Source organism: Bos indicus x Bos taurus, chromosome X (assembly GCF_003369695.1).
Source record: "Bos indicus x Bos taurus breed Angus x Brahman F1 hybrid chromosome X, Bos_hybrid_MaternalHap_v2.0, whole genome shotgun sequence".
NCBI classification, from domain to species: Eukaryota; Metazoa; Chordata; class Mammalia; order Artiodactyla; family Bovidae; genus Bos; species Bos indicus x Bos taurus.
Genome location: NC_040105.1, coordinates 49,541,303 through 49,555,937, shown reverse-complemented (window position 1 = coordinate 49,555,937; position 14,635 = coordinate 49,541,303). Strand labels below are relative to the sequence as shown.

The following is a 14,635-nucleotide window of genomic DNA, read 5'->3' as shown; positions in this document are numbered from 1 at the left end:
CACTTTGCCAACAAAGTTCCCACTCCAGTATTCTTGGGCTTCCTTTGTGGCTCAACTGGTAAAGAATCCGCCTGCAGTGCAGGAGACCTGGGTTTGATCCCTGGGTTGGGAAGATGCCCTGGAGAAGGGAAAGGCTCCCCACTCCAGTATTCTGGCCTGAAGAATTCCATGGACTGTATAGTTCATGGGATTGCAAAGAGTTGGACACAACTGAGCAACTTTCATTTTCACTTTCACTCTGCGTATAAGTTAAATAAACAGGATGACAATATACAGCCTTGACGTACTCCTTTCCCAATATGGAACTAGTCCGTTGTTCCATGTCCAGTTCTAACTGTTGCTTCTTGACCTGCTTACAGATTTCTTAGGAGGCTGGTAAGGTGGTCTGGTATTCCCATCTCTTTAAGAATTTTTCACAGTTTGTTGTGATCCACACAGTCGAAGGCTTTGGCATAGTCAATAAAACAGAAGTAGATGTTTTTCTGGAACTCTCTTGTTTTTTCTATGATCCAACAGATGTTGGCAATTTCATCTCTGATTCTTCTGCCTTTGCACTTACTAGATGCTTAATAAACATTTAGGACCCAGTATCTGTTTCAGCAAGAATGGGTGATAGTCTTCCCTGGCCATATTTTGAGTAAAATTTGATCATTTTTACTACCCTTATAGTTGTTATGTTTGATTATTTTCTGTTCCTTGTCAACCAAAATGTTGGTAAATCCACGGAAGTTTATGAACCACTTAGTAAGACATTATTAAAGTTTATTGTGTGCCCTTGTACTATGAGCTGAAGGAGAGATAAGAAAGAAAACTCAGTGATGGCTCATGTCTATTTAAGGAGGTATGACTCATATATGAAAAAAGAACAAAATGTGGACAAGTTCTATTTGGAAGAAAAAAGCATGCTAAAATGAAAATATTTGGGAGTCAGTCCTAATCCGAATTCCAAACCTTGTCTCACAATCAGCTGAAAGCCTTAGGGCAAGTGACTTAACAACTTTGAGCCTATGTTTTCTCATCTGTAAAAATTACTATACCATACAAAAGGGAAATAAGTGAGACAAAACATATAAAATGTCTCATCCCTAGTAGGTACTTAACAATCATAGTAATATGTATTATTCTAATACTCTTGTAAAACATGCTTTAAAGAAAGGTGAAAATATTTTTAAGCTTTTAAATTGGTGACAAGTTTCTGCTTGTTTCATATCGTATTATTTTTAGTTAAAATATAAAGTACTGGAGCTTCCCTGGTGGCTCAGTGGTAAATAATGACCTACCAATGCAGAAGACATGGGTTTGATCCCTGATTTGGGAAGATCCCATATGCCACAGAGCAACTAAGCCCATGTGCCACAACTATTGAGCCTGGGAGCTGCAACTACTGAGCCCACATGCTGCAGCTACTGAAGATCACATGCCCTGGAGCCAGTGCTCCACAAGAGAAGCCACTGCAATGAAAAGCCTGTGTACCACAACTAGAAGAAAGTCCACGCAGCAATGAAGACTCACTATGGACAATAATAAATAAATAAAAATATTTTTAAAAATATTTTTTGAAAAAGGTAAAAATACAGTATTCAGTTCAGTTCAGTTTAGTCGCTGAGTCGTGTCTGACTCTTTGCGACCCCATGAATCGCAGCATGCCAGGCCTCCCTGTCCATCACCAACTCCTGGAGTTCACCCAGACCCACGTCCATCGAGTCAGTGATGCCACCCAGCCATCTCATCCTCTGTCATCCCCTTCTCCTCCTGCCCCCATTCCCTCCCAGCATCAGAGTCTTTTCCAATGAGTCAGCTCTTCGCATGAGGTGGCCAAAGTACTGGAGTTTCAGCTTTAGCATCATTCCTTCCAAAGAAATCCCAGGGTTGATCTCCTTCAGAATGGACTGGTTGGATCTCCTTGCCGTGCAAGGGACTCTCAAGAGTCTTCTCCAACACCGCAGTTCAAAAGCATCAATTCTTTGGCGCTCAGCCTTCTTCACAGTCCAACTCTCACATCCATACATGACTACTGGAAAAACCATAGCCTTGACTAGACGAACCTTTGTTGGCCAAGTAATGTCTCTGCTTTTGAATATGCTATCTAGGTTGGTCATAACTTTCCTTCCAAGGAGTAAGCGTCTTTTAATTTCATGGCTGCAGTTACCATCTGCAGTGATTTTGGAGCCCCCCAAAATAAAGTCGGACACTGTTTCCACTGTTTCCCCATCTGTTTTTTTTGCCAAGAAAATGCACTGGTCATAGCAAACACCCTCTTCCAGCAACACAAGAGAAGACTCTATACATGGACATGACCCGATGGTCGACACTGAAATCAGATTGATTATATTCTTTGCAGCCAAAGATGGAGAAGCTCTATACAGTCAGCAAAAACAAGACCAGGAGTTGACTGTGGCTCAGATCATGAACTCCTTATTGCCAAATTCAGACTTAAATTGAAGAAAGTAGGGAAAACCACTAGACCACTCAGGTATGACCTAAATCAAATCCCTTATGATTATACAGTGGAAGTGAGAAATAGATTTAAGGGACTAGATCTGATAGATAGAGTGCCTGAAAAATACAGTATTAAGTACTTTTAAATAAAGAGGTGAAGAAATTGAACTTCAGTCTTCAAATGTCCATTTGAGTTTCATGCTTTAAGCTCTATTCAAATGGCACATTTCTGTGTACCTATACTTTGTTTTTCTCTTCCGTTTTTTTTCTTATTATAATGCTAATACCTGGAGTTGAACTTGGTTTTCAGACCTCTGATTTGCCTTGCTGCACTTAATTCCTTTCCTGCTTCTCTTCCTTTGATGTTCTCATACACTATTCTCCAAATCTTCCCTGTTCTCTACCCACTCCTCACTCTGAAAGATACATGCACACAATAAATGAGTGAACTCTAGGAGATCAAGGGAGCTGTTGCTAAGCATTCCTGCTTCTTGGCATCTCTAGTGTCTTAGTGAACATGGGTTCTGGAATGAGTGCCTCTGTATGTTTCCTTTCAACATTTTCACCGTTCTAGCCTTCTCCTTAAGTGTATTTGATGAGAGCCAGTACAATCTCCTTACTCAATGAAAAGAGTTATTAATAGTGAGTGGCTATGAAATAAAAAAAACTCATGAAATACTTGACCCTGTTCAAAAGCATAAAACAACCTCTGAATGCCTTAAGACTATAATTTTTCTAGCCATTGGATAAAGGCAGGGGACTTGGACAGAAGACAGTAATAAGACTAGAAAGAAAGGGTTGTTTAAAAGAAAGGATCGATGCAAGGAGTTATTAGTAAGTGGAAGAGTGGTGAAAACAAGATTGAGGGAGAAAAATCAAGATTTCATAGGTAAGTTGTAAGTGTAGTGTTTGGTTTCTATATTTATTTTCCATAAGGATATTTTATATAACTGGAACCAGTCTGGGTGTCCATTTTTCCTCAGCCATTCCTGAAATCTACATAATTGAGGAGTGGAATGCCATGACTGTTTCCATAAAAGAGAGGATGAACTGAAGAAGTATTTTTCTAGGGGATTAATGGCATTTTGGTAGGAAACAGTCTTTGGTCAAATTACATCATGGGGCAATAATAACAGTAGTTAAAATTAATGAAGCATGTCCTATGTACTAGGCACTATTATATGACTTTACCTTTACCTCAAGCAAATATAGTATGAAATTTGTTACATTTATTGTTTATTGTCTTTGTTCTGCCACTAGAATGAAGGATTTATGAAGGCAGGGATCTGTACCTGTTTTGTTGATTTAGATGTCTAAAATGCCTAAAATAAAACTTTGCACATATTAAAATCTCACTTAATATTTGCTGAATAAATAACTTGACCAAAGTCACACAACATATAAATAGCAGAGGTTAGATTTGAAGCCAGGCACACTTTAGCATCTGCTCTCTCTACCTACTCTACTGTCTCTCTGCCTGAAATATGTGCATTATTCATCAGTTTCTGATGCCATGTAAAATACCATGCTTTCCACAGCTATCTTTACATGCCATAGGACATTGTGGACTATATAGGGAGAGGTCAGTGGGGTGTTCTTTCTCATTGACAGAGGATTTTCTTGGGAGAGCTCCCAACCTGCATCAAGCCCCTGTGGATTCAGTTTAGCCTAGCTTATGTACACTATGGTAAAAAAGGGTGATGTCATAAAATCTAGTGTATTTTCTTTTGAGTCTTGGCTATGGCTGAATCAAGAGAAAATGATTCTTCTGTTTGATATATATTTGACATTTTAATGTCCATTCTTTTCACATTCTCATTCTCCTTTCACAACTCACAGGAATAACTCCCTTCATGAAGATCAAAAGTCAGAAGAAGTTCAACTGTGAATTTCATTCAGAAATAGAAGTGCACAGCAAAATCCCTTCAGAAGTCTCTACAGTGAATTAATTTTAGTTTAGCAGTCATTTCAGCAGGCTTGATTGAGAGGGCACTGAAAGGGCCCTAGTGTCAGAGTCAGCTCAGCATCTGAACGAGTTTTCCAGTTTATGCCTTCATAGGATCTACAGTATGATTAATATTGTTTTTTTTTTTTTTCCACCTGCACTTTTAAGAGGCATTTTAAAAAATGGCTGGTGGTGCTTACAAATTCCTGACATCCTTTCATGCCCCCATCCTCCATAGTCTAGTGACATCAAATGTAACCCTTCCTCATTTACCTGGACCTTACAAGTGATTTCTTAGTGTCTTCTCAGAATAAGAGGGGAGCAGAGAGACAGATCTTCGCATAACACTTTTCAAGGTCTTAAGGAATATAATGCGCCATATAGTAGATATGCAATGGAATATCTTGACCTTGTCTAAAGAATGAAAATTAGTCAAGATGATTTCATGTGTTAGAGTCCACACTCACCAAGGCATGAATAATTCAGTTCTCTCCATTAGATTATGAAGCTTTGAAATCTCATTAACACATTGTCTAACACCTCGTCTAGTGCTCAGCAAATATGTTCTTCTATTTTTTGATAAATAATGTTTTCTCCAGCTTTGTTGAAATATAATATTGTATAAGTTAAAGGTATAAAATGTGATTATTTGATATATGTATTTATTGTGAAATGATTACCACGATGAAGTTAATTAACACATCTATCATCTCATGTAGATACAATTTTTTTTTTGTGTCTGGTAACAACTTTTAGGATCTATATTCTCTTAGCAACTTTCAAGGATACAATATGGTATTGTTAACTATAGTCATCATGCTGTGAAGTACTAAAACTTATTCCTTATATTTAGAAATAGCCACTTTCACCCATTTTTTCCCACTCCTCTGCCCCTGACCACAACCCATCTACTCTGTTTCTATGAGTTCATTTTTTTAAGATTCTATATATAAGTGATATCTTAGAGTATTTGTCTTTCTCTGATTTATTTCACTTGCATAATGCCCTCAAGGTACACCCATGTAGTCACAAATGTCAAGATTTCCTTCTTTTTCTGGATGATTAGCATTCCATTCCATTTCTTTATCCATGCATCAGTTGCTGGACACTTAGGTTGTTTCCATGTCTTGATTATTTTAAATAATGTCTACAACAAGCATGATGTTGCAGATGTCTCTTTCAGGTACTGATTTTATCCCCTTTTTATATGTAGGCATACCTCATTCTATTGTGCTTTAATTTATACAGATAATTGTGTGTGTGTATTTTTCAAATTATAGGTTTGTGGTAACCCTGCATTGAGCAAATCTATTGGCACTATTTTTCCAACATTTGCTTACTTCATATCTCTGTCATATTTTGGTAATTCTCATGCTATTTCAAGCTTTTTCATTATTACTATATTTATTATGGTGATTTGTGATAGATGTTCTTTTATATTACAATGGTTTTGGGGCATCACAGATCATGCCTGTATGTGACAGACGTAATTGATAGATGGTATGTGTATTCTGACTTCTTTGCTGACTGGTTGTGCCTTCATCTCTCTCTGTTCAGATCTCCTTATTACCTGAGACACAACAATATTGAAATCAGGCCAATTAATAACCTTACAATGGCCTATAAGTGTTCAAGTAAAAGGAAAAGTCACATGTCTCTCACTTTAAATCAAAAGCTAGAACTTATTAAGCTTAGTGAGAAAAGCGTGTTGAAAGCTGCTGCTGCTGCTAAGTCGCTTCAGTCATGTCCGACTCTGTGTGACCCCATAGATGGCAGCCCACCAGGCTCCCCCGTCCCTGGGATTCTCCAGGCAAGAACACTGGAGTGGGTTGCCATTTCCTTCTCCATGTTGACAGCTAAGACAGGCCAAAAGCTACACCTCTTGCATGCATCAAATAGACAAGTTGTGAATGCAAAGGAAAAGTATTTCTTAAAGGAAATTGAAAGTGCTACTCCACTGAACATATGAACCATAATAAAGCAAAAACAACCTTTTTGCTGGTATGGAGAGATTTGAGTGGTCTAGACAGAAATCAAACCAGCCACAACATTCCCCTAAGCCAAACCTTATCCAAAGCAAAGCCCTGACTCTCCTCAATTCTGTGAAGGCTGAAAGAAGTGAGGAAGCTGCAGAAGAAAAGTGTGAAGCTAGAAGAGCTTAGTTCATTAGATTTAAGGGAAGAAGCCTTCTACCTAACATAAAAGTGCAAGGTGAAGCACTTCTTGAAAGTGCTGATGTAAAAGCTGAAGCAAGTTATCCAGAAATTCTAAGATAATTAATGAAGGTGGCTACACTGAACAACAGATTTTCAAATAGATGAATCAACCTTCTATTGGAAGAAGATGCCATCTAGGACTTTTAGAGCCATAAATGAGAAGTCAATGCCTGGTTTCAAAGGACAGGCTGACTCTCTTCTTGGGGCTAAGGTAGCTGGTAACTGGTAAGCCAGTGCTCATTTACCATTCCAAAAATCCCAGGACTATTAAGAACTATGTTAGACATTCTGCCGGTCTTCTGTAGAAGGAAGAACGATGCCTGAATGACAAGTATATCTGTTTATAGCATTGTTTACTGAATATTTTAAGCTTACTGTTGAGACCTAGTTCTTGGAAAAAATTGATTCCTTTTTAAACATTAATGTTCATTGGCATTGATACCTGGTCACTGAAGAGCTCTTGATGGATATGCCACAAGATTAATGTTGTTTTCATGCTTGTTAACACGACATCCATTCTGCAGTCCATAGATCGAGGAATAATTTTGACTTTCAAGTCATATTGTTTAAGAAATATATTTTTTAAAGCTATAGCTGCTATAGATAATAATTTCTTTCATGGATTAGGACAAAGTAAAGGAAAAATCTTCTGGAAAGGATTAACCATGCTAGATACCATGAAGAACAGTCATGAATCATGGAAAGAGGTTAAAATATCAATATAAACTGGAGTTTGGAAGTTGATTCCAATCCTCATGATTTCTGTAGAGGATGTATATTCAGATGTGGTGAAAATAGAAAGAGAAAACTAGAATTAGAAGTAGAGACTGAAAATGTGACTGAGTTGCTGCAATCTCATGATAAAAATTTATTGGGTGAGGAGTTGTTTCTTAAGGATGGTCAAAGAAAGTTGTTTCTGGAGATGGACTCTCCTGCTGGTGAAGACACTGTGAAGATTGTTGGAATGACAACAAAGGAATTAGAATATTACATAAACTTAGTTGATAAAGTTGTGGTAGAGTTTGAGAAGATTGACTCCAATTTTCAAAGAAGTGCTACCATGGATAAAATGCTATCATCAAATAGTATTTCATACTACAAAGAAATACTTCATGAATGGAAGACTCAATTGATACTGCAAACTGTATTGTTGTCTTATTTTAAGAAGTTGCTACAGCCACCCCAACCTTCAGTAACCACCAACCTGACCAGTCAGCAGCCATCAACATTGAGGCAAGACCCGGCACCACCATCTGAACTGAAGGCTCATTTTTTGTTTAGCAATAAAGTATTTTTTAAGTAAGTTATGCACATTTGAGAAATTTGTATGCAGGTCAGGAAACAACAGTTAGAACTGGACGTGGAACAACAGACTGGTTCCAAATAGGAAAAGGAGTACGTCAAGGCTGTATATTGTCACCCTGCTTATTTAACTTATATGCAGAGTACATCATGAGAAAAGCTGGGCTGGAAGAAGCACAAGCTGAAATCAAGATTGCTGGAAGAAATATCAGTAACCTCAGATATGCAGATGACACCACCCTTATGGCAGAAAGTGAAGAGGAACTAAAAAGCCTCTTGATGAAGGTGAAAGAGGAGAGTGAAAAAGTTGGCTTAAAGCTCAACATTCAGAAAACAAAGATCATGGCATCCAGTCCCATCATTTCATGGGAAACAGATGCGGAAACAGTGTCAAACTTTATTTTGGGGGTCTCCAAAATCACTGCAGATGGTGATTGCAGCCATGAATTTAAAAGACGCTTACTCCTTGGAAGAAAAGTTATGACCAACCTAGATGGGAACACGTGTATACCTGTGGCAGATTCATGTTGATATATGGCAAAACCAATACAATATTTTAAAGTTAAAAAAAAAAAAAAAAAACTAAAAAATTAAAAAAAAAAGAAAAGCAGAGACATTACTTTGCCAACAAAGGTCCGTCTAGTTAAGGCTATGGTTTTTCCAGTGGTCATGTATGGATGTGAGAGTTGGACTGTGAAGAAGGCTGAGCGCTGAAGAATTGATGCTTTTGAACTGTGGTGTTGGAGAAGACTCTTGAGAGTCCCTTGGACCGCAAGGAGATCCAACCGGTCCATTCTGAAGGAGATCAGGCCTGGGATTTCTTTGGAAGGAATGATGGTAAAGCTGAAACTCCAGTACTTTGGCCACCTCATGCGAAGAGTTGACTCATTGTAAAAGACTCTGATTCTGGGAGGGATTGGAGGCAGGAGGAGAAGGGGACGACAGAGGATGAGATGGCTGGATGGCATCACTGACTCGATGGACGTGAGTCTGAGTGAACTCCGGGAGTTGGTGATGGACGGGGAGGCCTGGCGTGCTTCAACTCATGGGGTCGCAAAGAGTCGGACACGACTGAGCGACTGAACTGAACTGAACTGAACTGATGCACGTTTTTAGATAAAATACTCTTATGCGTTTAGTTAATAGACTGTGTGACTGTGTGCTAACTCACTTCAGTCGTGTTCGTCTCTTCCACCCTATGGACTATAACCTGCCAGGCTCCTCTGTCCTTGGGATTCTCCAGGCAAAATTATTGGTGTGCATTGCCATGCTCTCCTCCAGGATCTTCCTAACCCAAGGATCAAACCTGCATCTCCTGTGGCCCCTGCATTGCAGGTAGGTTCTTTACTACTGAACCACCAGGGAAGCCTGAATAGACTATAATATAATGCAAACATAAACTTTTATATTCACTGGGAAACTTAAAAATGTGTGTGACTCAATTGTGCTATTTTCCTTATTGTGGTGGTTTGGAACTAAACTCACAGGTGTGCCTTGTCTTACCGATAAGTGAGATTGCTGTATTATATTGTAGTTCTATTTTTAGCTGTTTTTGTTTTGTTTTGTTTTGTTTTTTTTGAGGCACCACCATACTGTTCTCCATAGTGGGTGTACCGATTTACATTACTACCAACAGTGCATAGGTGCCCCTTTTATTCTTTACATTTTCCTGGTAATTAGTGATGTTGAGCATATTTTCATGTATCAGTTGACCATGTGACTGTCTTCTATAGAAAAATGATCCAAAGGTCTTATGCTCCTTTTTAAACTGGATTCTTTCTTCCTTTCTTTTTTTGGTATTGAGTTATATGGGTTTCTTATATATTTTTGGAGAAGGGAATGGCAACCCACTCCAGTATCCTTGCCTGAAGAATCCCATAGACAGAGGAGCCTGGCAGGCTAAAGTCCATGGGGTTGCAAAGAGTCGGACACAACTGAGCGACTAACACTTACATATTTTGGATATTAACCCCTTACCAGATAGATAGTTTTCAAATATTTTTTCTCATTCTGTTAGGTTGTCTTTCATTTTATTTGCTTATTTATTTATATATTTATTACTGTTCAGAAGCTTTTTAGTTTTATATAGTCTTACTTATTGTGTTTTCGTTTTTTATGCTTTTATTGTCATATCCAAAAATTTGTTGCCAAATGGTGCAAAATTCCATTTATAAAATGAATAATTTTCTGGAGATCTAATTGACAGCATGGTGAATATAGTTAACAATAATATATACTTGAAAGTTGCTAAGAGAGTGGACCTCAAAGGTTCTCACCACATGCCAAAAATGGGTAATTATGTGAGGTAATAGATTTGTTAACTAACCTTATTCTAGTAATCATTTTGAAATATATACTTATATATGTAAAAATTCAATATTAAGTTTATTAATATTTAAAAACTCAATAACTTAACATTAAGGAGTTTCTTTACCTACATTTTTTTCCTAGGAGTTTTATGGTTTCCAGTCTTACATTTAGGTCTTTAATCCACTTCAGGTTAACTTTTTGAGTGACATAAAAGGGAGTTCAATTTCATTTTTTGCATGTGTACATCTAGTTTTCCTAACACTGTTTATTGAAGAGACTGTCTTTTCCTCATTGAGTATTGTCTGCTCCCTTGTCAAATGTTAACTGACGGTATATGCATGAGTTTATTTCTGGACTTTATTTCTGAAATTGAGGTCTACTCTCTTACTAATTTTCAAGTATACAATACATTGTTGTTAACTATATGTACCATCCTGTCAGTTAGATCTCCAGTAAATTATTCATCTTATAAATGGAATTTTATGCCATTTACCAATGTCTTACAGTTTTTACTGCACAGATCTTTCACTTTTTGGTTAAATTTTTCTTAAGTATTTTATTGGTTTTGATACTGTTGCAAATGGGATTGTTTTATTTGTTTTTTCAGATAGTTCGTTGTTAGTGTAAAGAAACATAACTGATTTTTGTATATTGATTTTGTATCCTGCAATTTTATTCATTCTAACAATTACTGTTTAGTAGTTCTTACAATTATTTGTTTGGAGAAGGCAATGGCAACCCACTCTACTACTCTTGCCTGGAAAATCCCATGGACAGAGGAGCCTGGTAGGCTGCAGTCCACAGGGTTGCTGAGAGTTGGACATGACTGAACGACTTCACTTCCACTTTATTTGTTAAGTCTAACAATTGTTTGGTGGAATCTTTAGGCTTTTCTATATATGAGATGTCATCTGCAAATAGAGCAATTTTATTTCTTTTCTGTTTTGGATGACTTATTACTTTCTCTTGCTTGATTGCTCTGGCTAGGACTTCTGGTACTACATTGAATAGGAGTGCTGGGAGTAAACATCCTTATCTTGTTGATCTTAGAGGAAATGCTTTCAGCCTTTCGTCATTGAGTATGATGTCATCTGTGGGCTGGTCCTATGGAGCCTTTATTATGTTGAAGTAAGTTTCTTCTATGAAACTTACTATGAAAGAGCACTGTATTTATTAAATATTTTTTCTTTATCTGTTGAGCTGATAATGTGAATTTTTCCTTTATTCTCTCTCTTTTTTTTTTTTTTTTTGGCCACACTGTATGGCTTTCAGGATCTTAGTTCCTTGACCAGGGATTGAACCTGGGCCCTCAGCAGTGAAAGTGTAGAGTCCTAACTACTAGACCATCAAGGAATTAATTCCTGCTATCATTTGTTCTTTTACTATAGTGTGCCACATGATTGATTGGCATATGTGGAATCATTTTTATATCCTTGGGATAAATCCCGCTTGAACATGGTATCAGTGAAGTTGCTCAGTCGTGTCTGACTCTTTGTGATCCCATGAACTGTAGCCTACCAGGCTCCTCCATCCATGGAATTTTCCAGGCAAGAGTACTGGAGTGGATTCCCATTTCCTTCTCCAGGGGATCTTCCCGACCCAGGGATCGAACCCAGGTCTCCTGAATTGCAGGCAGACACTTTACCGTTTGAGCTACCAGGGAAGCCCCTCGAACATGGTATATGCTCTTTTAATGTGCTGTTGAATTAGTTGTCTTAGTATCTTGTTGAGAATTTTTGCATCCATATTCATTAGTGATATTGGCCTATGGCTTTCTTATAGTGTCCTTATCTGCTTTTGAGTCAGGGTAAAGCTGATTTCCTAACATGAATTTGAGAGTATCCCCTCCTCTTCAATTTTTTTGGAGGAGTAGAGGAGGATTTGGTAATTCTTCTTTAAATATTTGGTCGAATTCACCAATAAACCCACCTAGTCCTGACCTTGCCTTATTTGGGAGATTTTTTATTAATGATTCAGTTTTCTTACTTGTTATTAGTCTGTTCATATTTTCTATTTTTTCATGATTCACACTTGATAGATTATATTATTATAGGAATCTACTTCCTCTAGTTAGGATGTCCAATAAGTTGGTGTATCATTTTTTATAGTCTTGGTATCTCTGGTACCAGTGGTAATGCCACTTCTTTCACTTGTAATTTTTAAAATTTAATTTATCTTTTTTATTTCTTGGTTAGTATAGCTAAAGATTAGTCATTTCCTTTACCTTTCCAAAGAACCAGTTCTTGCTTTTTTTAATCTTCTCTATTGTGTTATTATTCTCTCTTCCCTTTACATCTGCTCTGATCTTTATTATTTCTTTACTTCTGCTAACTTTGGGCCTAGTTTTTCTAGTTCCTTGAGGTGTAATGTTAGGCTGTTTGAGATATTTCTTTGCTCTTAAATGTGTATGTTTATAGTCATAAACTTTCTTCTTAAAACTGCCTTTGCTGCACCCCATAAGTTCTGATACGTTGTATTTCTTTTTTTATTTTTTATTTTCCTTTTGATTTCTTCTTTGATTTTTCAGGAGCGTGTCATTTAATTTCTATGTATTTGTGAATTTTCTAGCTTTCCTCCTGTTTTTTATTTCTGTTAGTATTTTTTATATGAGAGGACATATCTCCGGATTGTGGTATATTTCTGTCTGAAATACTTAAGTACTCTCTGCCTCTAAGATCTTCATTTATCCAATTGCAAAACTGGACAAAATATATACTATAACAGGAGTGGTTCAAATCTGTTCATGGACAAAGATAATGTATAGTAGAAATCCGTGATGATTTTGGAGTGTGTCTAAGTCTCTGAACTTTAGCTGTATCATCTGCAGAAAGGGAAAAATAATTTGTAATTTCTAGCATTCGGAGAAATATTAAATAAGAGCATACATATAAAGTACCCACAGTGCCTAGCACTTATTTTTTATTAAATAAATTTTAGTGACTTTTGAAACTGTTGTTACTGACTTTGGTTTTGTGAAGAACAGTACCTCAAAACACCAAAGTCAGGTAGCCTTAATTTATCTCAGGAAAACTGTTCATCTTCCTCTCCTTCATCTATTCATCTTACTTTGTCCCATTATTAACCCAGCCAAAGCACAACTCAGTGTTCCCATGGCTGTAATCAACCTGCTTCTTTCAGCCTTCTCTTTTTCAGTAAATTGTGCCTCCTTTCAGTTTATCAGGCCAAAGACCTTAGAGTCATCATTATATTCTGTATTTGATAAATAGAGCACATGCTGTTAGCTATAATCTTATAAAAGAGAATCTCCTAAATCCCACCACTTTTCACCAACTCCAGCATACCAAACTGGTCTGTGCTACCACCATCTCTCCCCTAGTAGTACCCTCTATTCTTTATCTGTCCCTAAAAATGTATTCCTAATACATCAGCAAGAGTGATCCTATTATAACCAAAGGCATATCAGGTCAGTTCCATGCTCAAATGTCTCCAATGGCATCCCATCAAACTGAAAGCCAAAGTACTTACCTTGGCATACAAGAAAGTGCACGATTTTGTACCTGCTCCCTCTCTGACCCCATCTCTTATCCCCTGTCTCCATTCACTGTGTTTAAGCTATAACAACTTTGAATTTGCCATTCCTTCTGCTGGGAATCCTCTTCCCTGCAATATCCACGTGACTAACCTTCTGCTTTTTTCAGTCTTCTGTTAAAATGTTACCTCCCCAGACAGGTTTATATAAAAAAATAACACCCTCGTGAGTACCCCCATCCCTACTACCCTCTCTGATTTTATCTGACATATTCTATACTGTTTATTGTCCTTTCATTCCGACTAGTATTTAATAACCTTCATAAGGGACACTGTTCTTTACACTAACTCCCAGTACTGAATAAATGAACAACTAGCTCAGTGCCTACTATGTTACAAACACTGTATCAAGCACCAGGGCTACATACAACACATTAGCTCTAGCCTGGAGGAGTTCAAAGAAGTAATATAAATGCACAATTCCTATTATAATGCTAGGTACTATAATAATGATCTTTACCAGGTGCTGTGGTAGTTTAGAGGATGGAGCTCAAATGTGTGATGGATGGCAAGAAAGTCTTCATGAGGAAGGTAATGCTAGACGTAGAATTTGAGCTGAATCTGAAGGATGAATATTCAATAAGCGAAAGAGGAGTAAAAGGTGGTGATAGGAGGGAAATGTTGAGAAGACATTCTAACTAAAGAAAAAAGCAAGTAAAATGACATCAGATCAGATCAGGTCAGTCGCTCAGTCGTGTCCGACTCTTTGCGACCCCATGAATTGCAGCACGCCAGGCCTCCCTGTCTATCACAAACTCCCGGAGTTCACTGAGACTCACGTCCATCTAGTCAGTGATGCCATCCAGCCATCTCATCCTCTGTCGTCCCCTTCTCCTCCTGCCCCCATTCCCTCCCATCATCAGAGTCTTTTCCA

General features: G+C 37.6%; 1 protein-coding gene and 1 non-coding gene across 2 annotated transcripts in view; one reads left to right on the top strand and one right to left on the bottom strand.

The window, feature by feature from the left end:
• KLF8 (Kruppel like factor 8) overlaps nt 1-14,635 on the top strand; it is a 347,022-nt gene that overhangs the window by 64,711 nt on the left and 267,676 nt on the right.
• TRNAE-UUC lies at nt 11,493-11,565 on the bottom strand. The gene has a single exon. It is a non-coding gene; the product is annotated as a tRNA-Glu (tRNA).